At 39.3% G+C, this 8,984-nt stretch overlaps 1 pseudogene across 1 annotated transcript; it reads left to right on the top strand.

Annotated features, from left to right (window-relative positions):
* Positions 1-333: 333 nt before the first annotated feature.
* Positions 334-1,400, top strand: LOC308261881 (programmed cell death protein 10-like; annotated as a pseudogene). Its single transcript has 3 exons — positions 334-771; positions 993-1,067; positions 1,303-1,400. The product of its transcript is annotated as a programmed cell death protein 10-like (transcript).
* Positions 1,401-8,984: the final 7,584 nt, after the last annotated feature.

Here is an 8,984-nt window from a genome sequence, read left to right on the forward strand (position 1 = left end):
AAGATCTCCCTCCCTTATGAACCAGGAAGATGGCCTCCCAATCCATCTGCCAATGACTTGAGCTTGGACTTCCCAGCCTCCAGGACTGTATGAGGTAAATTTTTATGATTTAAGATACCCCTTCTAGGGAGTGAATTGTTTCAGGAGCTGAAGAGGGCTCCAAAGTTGGGAAGTAAAGTCTGTGCCTCAGTTTCTGGGAAGAGTATTTCTTGTGTCTTTTTTTTTATAATACAAAAAAGAAAAAAAATACTGCAGCAAATGAAGATCCCTCTGCATTTTAGCACTGCGTTTTCTACTGTAGTTGGCTTTTGAACGAGGATGTGAATGAAGGAGATGAAGAATGAAGCTGAGACCACTCCCATGGTTTCTATGCCCCTCTATGCAGTCTTGTATTCCATGTTTAATGAGCTAGAAAGAGTAAATTTGTCTGCAGCTCAGACACTCAGAGTTTCTTTCATTAAGACTGAAAAAGAAAATCCAAGTTTCACAGAGACATTACCACAAAAATTTTAGAGAAAAAAGTGTGGAAGTTAACTTCAGAGTCTCTCCTTTGTATGGCAGATGATGATGTAGAAGAGTATGTGATTGAATGACCACAGCCAGAACTTTAGAACCTAAATGAAAAGGCATGAGCGCTTAAGCAAATTCTCTGTAAGATCCCAGATGAGATCAATGACTTGAGTGAGGTTTCTGCAGACAATCAGGGATATAGCTAGTGCAATGAAAAAACTTGATACAGTGAATAATGTCTTCAAGAAATATCAATACCAGGCTGGTTGTCGTGGTGCATGCTTATAATTCCATTATTTGGGAGGTGGATACCAGAGAATCACAGTTTGTGGAAAGTCTCAGCTACTTAGTGAGGTCCTTTGCAACTCAGTGAAACCCTGTTTCAAAATAAGGAATACAAAAATAGGACAGGGGGTATAGCTTAAAGGTTGAATGCCCCTGGGTTCTATCCCTGGTACTGCCATATATATATTCAATACTAGAACCTCAGGGCACTTGAACACCAAAAAAAGAATTTCTAAAGTATTACAAAAGTTTTTATGATACTCTGAAAACACATTTTATTGTTTATTTATTTTTATAGTATTGGGGTGGAACCCAGGGGCTTTTCTACCTCCGAGCTATACTCCCAGAAATATTTTATACTTTTTATTTGGAAACAGGGTCTCACTAAGTTGCTGAGAGCCTCACTAACTAGTTGAGGCTGGCTTTGAACCTGTGCAATCCTCTTGTCTCTACTTCCCAAGTGCTGGGATTACAAGCGTGTGCCATCACCCTCGGCTCTGAAAACACATTTTAAAGATGGGAAGGCAATAAATATGTTCATAAGTACCAACTGACTAATTCATCAAACCAACTTGATACTTCAGAATTTCAAAACTGTGGCCTGAATGTTGTATATATTAAGAGATATACTTTTTAGTGGCAGTATTAAACTGCCTTTATCTGTAAATTCTAAATTTTGACTGTATAAACGATTCAGTCCCTCTTGAAGGGATCTAATCTAGGATGTTGAATGGGATTATCACTATTTTACATCATTTTTTTTACTTTTCTTTAATTTTTTGCATATTTTCATAACACATAGCTTAATCATAATCTCACACTGAAGATTTTGCATCACTTTTGCTATTATCATTCTTTTAAGAATTTACACCTTAATGTATCATTGCATAACATATATGGTTATACATATTATAACCATATATATGTATAACATATATGGAGAGATAAATAGCTTGGCAAAACCATTTAATTGCTAGAGAATCAAGAATATTAGAGTTGAAGAGATGGGGAGGGTATCTCAGTGTTTAGTATGCATGAGGATCTGGATTCAATCTCCAGCACCCCAAATCCACAAAAGATAATAGAGTGGAAGGGATTTTAAAGATTCACTTGTTTCTTGATAGATGAGAAACTTAACTTGTTTGAACTTAAGGTCTTGGGTAAAATACAATTAGTATGATTTTAATCATATGATTTTAATTAATATTTAGGTGGCAAAGCCTGCCTCAAGTCTCAGTCAAATCTTCTTTTTACCCCAGATTTTTGATTTTGAAATAGGCACGGAAGATTCAATTCTTCCTCGTCCCTCCCCTCTAAACTATCAACAAAAGGTTCACATTAACAAATGTATCACATATGAAAGTTCTGTAGTATTTCTTCTTCATTTAAAGCCCACCTGATTTGTTAGCAAGAGTTGAAGCATGACATTGGACTTTGGAATATGTTTCCAAACTCTGCATGGCGGTACATGCCTGTAATCCCAGTTCTTGGGAGGCTAAGGCAGGATGATCACGGGTTCGAGGCCAGCCTCAGCAACATAGAAAAGACCCACAGTAACTTAGAAAGACCCTGCTTCAAAGTAAAAAATAAAATAGGCTGGGGGTATAACTCAGAGGTAGAACACCCTTACTTTCAATCTCCCGTAACCCCCCTTTCCTAAAAAGCAAAAACAAAACAAAAACAACACAAACAAAACAGAATGTGTTTACTCAAATTAGTAAAGGTAGTTCATATATTTGATAGAAACTCTACACATCTTCCCCCTGGCTTTTTGTTTTTTCCATTGATAAAATGTCCTAAACCATCTGGGGAGAGCTAGAGCGTGGCTTCATTTCCGTTTAGCAGCAATAACACTTTGGTTAGTGGAGGGAAGAGAATGTGGTATCTCTGGAGTCATTGTTTTCTTAGCCAATTACTGCTAGTTCTAGAGATAAGTTTGTGTTTTTCTCCACAGTGATGGAGCAGAAGTTTCCAAGTGAACCCCTCTGGGAGCTGGCTTGGAGGAGACAGCGTCATGCTTTATGAATTCCAAATGCATACTCACTTTACACCAAAAATTTGAATAATATTTTTAGACAGTTAAGAGGAAACATATCTTACAGTTGATAAAGAATAACTGAGGGTGAATCTCAGAGCCTGAGTTTATCTTCCGGGGGTTAAATTTAAATAAAAAGTAATGTGCTTATTACTTGGGTGATATATCTATGTTAATTACTTTCTATTTATATAAAAGGCAGTTTAAAATGTGCTAAAATGTAAAACAAATGCATATGGCTTTCCTGCATTTGAGCCAATTTTTTTATGCCCCATTTTCCAAAAATATCTATCTCATTCCAGGAAGAAGTTGAACTCCGGTCCAGAGCTGAGCTGAGTCGATCGGATGTTCAAAGCCTGTGTGTTGCTCGTAGCTATTTATAAAATGCTCTACTTCTGCCATCTGTCCTCCACATCCTCTTTTCTCTTCCATATGTACTTCTTTTCCTAAAATGCTAGCAGTGGCTCCTGAGTGCATTTCTAGGTCTTGTCTTTTTCTTTTCTTTTTCCTGGCTGGAATTCCTTTTTGGTATTTGCTACCACGCATGGACGGTCTGACACAGCCCCATGCACCCTGCTCACCCCCCTCGTCCTTATGGCTTTGGTTTGGTCCTTTCTTTGACTGTCAGCACGAGTCCTAAAGTGTTTCCTCCTCATCCCTTTCAGATACAGGGTGGAGTGGATTTCTGCCTCTGCAGGCTGCCAGAGACCTCTGCTTGAGCGGACAAGACAGTCCTTTCTGTTCCCAGCTCAGGCCTTGCTGCTGTTGCTGGGTTCAAGCTCTGTTCCCTACAGTGTCTTCTTTCATAAAACCTAAAGCCATTTTTAAAACACTGCTTTTTTTTTATTAGTGCATTGTATTTATACATCATAATGGGATAAAAAATAACCTTGTGAGACATACATGCACACATCACCCAGTCAGCCCCCACCCAATCCCCACTCCATTCCCTCCCCAACCCTCCTTCCCATGCTTGGTTTAGTGGTTGATATCTATATGTTTGTTTAAGTACATCATGTGCTTAGAGAGTTTCCTTTTTCTCCCTCCCATCCCCTCAGTTAGGTTGCCTTATTTCCTCATCTATAGGATCTCCTTTTTCACCTAGAGATTTTAGATCTATATTATTTTCTTAGATCATGAAATGAAATCTTCCTATCTTATGACCATGGAAACTGAGACTCAGAGACAGTGAAGGGTTTGCAAAAGAGTACATGAGTATTGGTGGAACAGAATAGTTTGATTGCTAGATTTTTGACCCATGTTTTTGACAGATTTAGGACATGAAAGAAGAAATAAAAAAGAACAAATCCTATAAATGTAATAGCAGTGAGACTTGTGAACCCTTATTAACTCTAAGGATGACTTATTATCCTTACAGTTAGTATTAGTTATAGAAGATGTCATAACAAAAAACCACAGACTGGGTAGCTTAGGCAACAAAAATGTCTTCTCTCACACTTATAGATTTGGATACATGCATCAAGATGTCTGTGGAGTTAGTTCTTTCTGAGGCCCTCTCCTTGGCATGCAACAGCCACCTTCTTCCTATGTCCTCACATAATCTTTCCTTTGTGCATGCATTCTTCTGTTTCTCTGTGTGTCCTGATTTTCTCTTATCAGGACACCAGTCATATTGTATTAGGGTTCATCCTGACATCCTAGTTTTAACTTAATCAGTTCTGTCAGGCCCTTTCTCTAAGTATAGACACATTCTGTGATTCCAGTATTAGGGTTAGTATCTCCTGAATTGTGGCACACATCACCCCAGGTCTCTCTATGATGTTAGAATTACTAATGCTTCTATTAGCTGTTGATAAAGGTAGCAGAGCAATAATAAGCAACTAACTACAGTTGGCAAAGAAAGTAAGTGTAGAGCCAGGCTTTGAACACAGATCTGACATAGGAGCCAGCAGAGCATGTGCAATGCTCAGAGTATTGCAGAGAAGATGATCCATAAGGCTATTGCAATGTTGAGTGTCACTATCAAACACCTCATCTACAGAGGATTTTTTTTTAATAGGAAAGAGATTTTGCCACTTTCTGGCTTTTCCAGTTAGCCTCTTTGGGGCTCCTTTACTGTGTGTTAGCATGGTCAAAGGTGTTTGTCACCCAAGCCATGCTTAGAGACAAAAACAGCTTTCTTCACTGCCATAGAGTCCACAGGACAAATGGCTTTTTCAGACCCTGCTATTATAGAATTGTCATGGTCACTGTCAGCTGGATGAGCCCTGTGATACAATGCCACTGAGATTCTTAAGTGAAAAACTTAAGAAGAGTTTTTCCTCACTAAAAGGATGTCCCAAAGTGATTTCTACTGAACACTTATAATTGAAACAGGTGAAAAAAGCATCTAAAAATTTACAGAGCCAAGTTGGGTATAGTTATACAGGCAGTATTTGGGAGATTGAGACAGGAGGATTGCAGTTTTAAGACCAGCCTCAGAAACTTAGTGAGATCTTCACCAAATTAGTGAGACCCTGTTTCAATATAAAAATAAAATAGGTCTGTAGGTGAAGCCAGAGGTAGAGTGTCTCTGAATGCAATTCCTAGTACAAAACAAAAGAAAGAAAAATTACACAGCCATAGAGCTTTTATAATTTTTTTTGCATAATTGGGAATTGAACTCAGGGGTATTCTACCTCCAGATACACTCCTAGCCCTCTTTTTCATTCTTTATTTTGAGGCAAGGTCTCAATAAGTTGTTAAGGGTCTCATTAAGTAGCTGAGCAGACTGTGACCCTGTGATCCTCCTGTCTCAGTATCCCAAGTGTGCAGCACTATGCCCAATTGAGTTTTTATGATATTAAAGTCTTTCTGTTATAAAGTTCAAGTCTCCCAGTGATTAAATGAGAAAACACATTTATAAAGAATGAAGTTTTAAGCCTCTCAAACTTGAGCAATTAACTGCAACATAACAAAATAGAACGTAAACCTATACTCTGGTCGAGTTGTCAATGACAGTAGGATAAAGGGCTAACATTCTAATTAGTAACAAAAAATCTAAATTAAATAAGGCAATGCAATAAATGGTAAATGTAATGTACATCTCAATTTTGTGCTTTTATTGGTGCACCATCATGTAAATCGTGTTGACAGTGACATACATGCACACACTCTAGGTGCTTCCTCCCCATTTCCCTTCTGATACAGAGTACTCAGATTGGTGGCATATATTCACATGTATACACATAGTCTATGGTAGTATTTCTATTAATGAACCTAAGTCTTCCTTCACCCCTACCTTTATATCTCCTCCTTGAGTTCTTGCTTGTATTCCAATTACTCTCTATCCTGCACATATTAAGGAAAACATATGACCCCGCACTATCTCTCTTAACATAATGTTCTTTAAGTCCTCCCATTTTGCAAATGACATAATTTTACTCTTCTTTATTGCTAAGTAGAATTCCATTGTGTGTATTTCCCATAATTTTGTAATCCATTCATCTGTTGATGGACACTTAGATTGTTTTCATGGTTTAGCTATTGTGAATTGTGCTGCTATGTACATGGGAATGCATATATTACTGTAGTTCTCTATATCTCAATTTTAATGATAAGTTTAGAACAACCAGTTGTTGGTTTTTTTGTTGCTTTTAAGGGCTGGCTTTCAGTTCTGTGAATAATAGACACCTTCTCACAAATCCTATCCCATAACCTTTAGGACTGTGGAGTAAAATTCCTAGTTTATTTCTGAGACATTTGTGGCCAGATCAAGTGGTGTCTGTATCAGTGGCACTTGTTATATGCTGGTGCCAGGACTGACATCTGGGGCTCCAGCCTCCTTCATCCAGCCTGGGGTCACAGTTGACTTGACAAGAAGATGGTACTAAAGGGAGATGCAGAGAAATTTCTTTTCTAGAACAAAGAACTATATAGGATTTGTAAGGCCTCAGGGAAATTATGATTCCTATATTAAGGTAGTGATATCATCTAAGATAATGATGTCATCTAGGTACCACCACTAAGCCCAAATTAATTTTTCTCTCATTTCTAAAATCACATTCACAATTGCCTCAAAAACAGCATTCTAACAAAGCCAGAAAAATACTATCAGTAGAGGTATAAAAACAATAAATACAAGGGACAGCCGGGCATGGTGGTGCACACTTATAATCCCCGTGCTTGGGAGGCAGAGACAGGAGGATCGCGCAGGTTTGACGCCAGCTGTGCTGGCTTAAGAGACCCCGTTTCTAAATAAAAAAGTATAAAAATAGGTCTGGGAGTGTATCCTGGAGGTTGAAGGGTTTCCAGGAACCCCAGTTCCACCAAAAAAAAAAAAAAAAAAAAAAAAAATACAAGGGACAGAGAAAATACAAGGGACAGAGAATAAGAAGATTAGAAGACTGACCAGGGAGCAGAAAAGAAATCCACCCACCTTGCAGCTGTGGGCACTGCTGCCTCACAGCTCTGGATTCCCAAGATGAAAAGGAAAACAAGGGTACCTGAAGTGAGCAGCTCCATGGGTTGTAAGTCATCAGTTCTTCATGTGCAAATACCAGCTACAACTTCCAATGGCTGAGCTCACCATGCCCTCCAGGGATCCAGAGCGGGAACTCAACACCAGAAAAGAAACCCACATACCTCTTAGCCTAGAGCACCATGGCAGTAAAATCTTGCTAGTGGCGGCCAAACTCACCATGCCCACCAGAGATCAAGACCAGTGTCCACCAAAATCATAAGTGAAACTGTGGTCCCCACAAGAGAACTCTCAGTGCTGCACCCCCAGGGACTTGGCAGCCACAATAAACTCCCTGGGTCTGAGATTTTGCGGTTCAACCCAGTGAAGGAATAGTGGTGGCAGAGATTAACACACCCTCCAGAGATCCAAAGGGGCTCACAGTAACATCATAAGTGAAGTCAAGGTTCCTGCAGGAAAATGCCCAGCCTGGTGCCCCCAGGGACTCGCGCAGCCCTGATAAACTCCCTGGGTCTGAAATTTTGTGGTTCAACCCAGTGAAGAAGTAGTGGTGGCTGAGATTATCACACCCTACAGAGATTCAAAATGGCTCTCAATAACACCATAAGTGAAGTCACAATTCCAGTGGGGCCCCAGGGACTCACACAGACATGATAAACACCCTGGGTCTGAGATTTTGTGGTTCAATCCAGTGAAAGAGTAGTGGCAGCTGAGATTACCACACCCTCCAGAGATCCGGAGCAGCTCTTAATAACACCATAGGAGAAGTCACAGTTCCACTGAAAATCACCCACCTCAGGCCCTCCAAGGACTCCCACAGCCCCAGTTAACTCCCTTTGTCTGACACTTTGCATTACAACCTGGAGAGGTGGGAATAGAGTCTGCTGAGGCTCAGACAGACTCAGGCTCTGATCAGTGGAAAGTGTAGGGAGACACCTGCACTTAACACTAGACCCAACTAGTAAAATCTCTGAGATCACTACAGACCTCCCAGTCATGGTGAATGGAGAGAAGTCAGACCAGCCCAGCCCCAAATCTGGAAAGAAAGAGTCAATAAATGAAATGAAGACAGCAGTAGAAAAAAATTCTGGAAGACTAGATGAAATGCAAAACAGAATATCATTGTTAGAAGACAGTTCATTCAAAACTGAAAGCACAAAGCACAGTCAACAGCATACAGAAGTCATTACAGCAACAAAACCTAAACATCCAACAACTATGGAATAATATATAACATACTAACTTATAGATAAAAGGCACTGAAGAAGGGTTAGAGGTACAGACCAAGGGTATTTTTAATCTCTTCAGAGAATAATCTCAGATAATTTTCCAAATCTGGAAAGAGACTTGGACTTACACATTCAGAAGACATACAGAACACCGTTAAGACAAGATAAAAGAAGGACCTCCCTACACCATGTAATAATGAAAATGACCAACATAGAAGCTAAGGAAAGAATCTTAAAAGCAGTGAGAACAAAAGAACAGGTAACATATAGGGGCAAAACAATAAAAATCACCCCAGACTTTACAACCCAAATCATGAATGCCAGAAGAGACTGGTATGATGTGATCCAGACCCTGGAAGAAAATAACTTCCACCCAAACTGCTATATCCAGCAAAGTTATTATTCAAAATTGATAGAGAAAGAAAAGTGTTTCAAGATAAACAGAATCTCAAAAAATTCATGAATACAAAACTAACACTAGAGAAAATAAAGAAATAAACCATAA

The sequence above is a fragment of the Muscardinus avellanarius genome, assembly GCF_963383645.1.
Source record: "Muscardinus avellanarius genome assembly, chromosome: 4".
NCBI lineage: Eukaryota > Metazoa > Chordata > Mammalia > Rodentia > Gliridae > Muscardinus > Muscardinus avellanarius.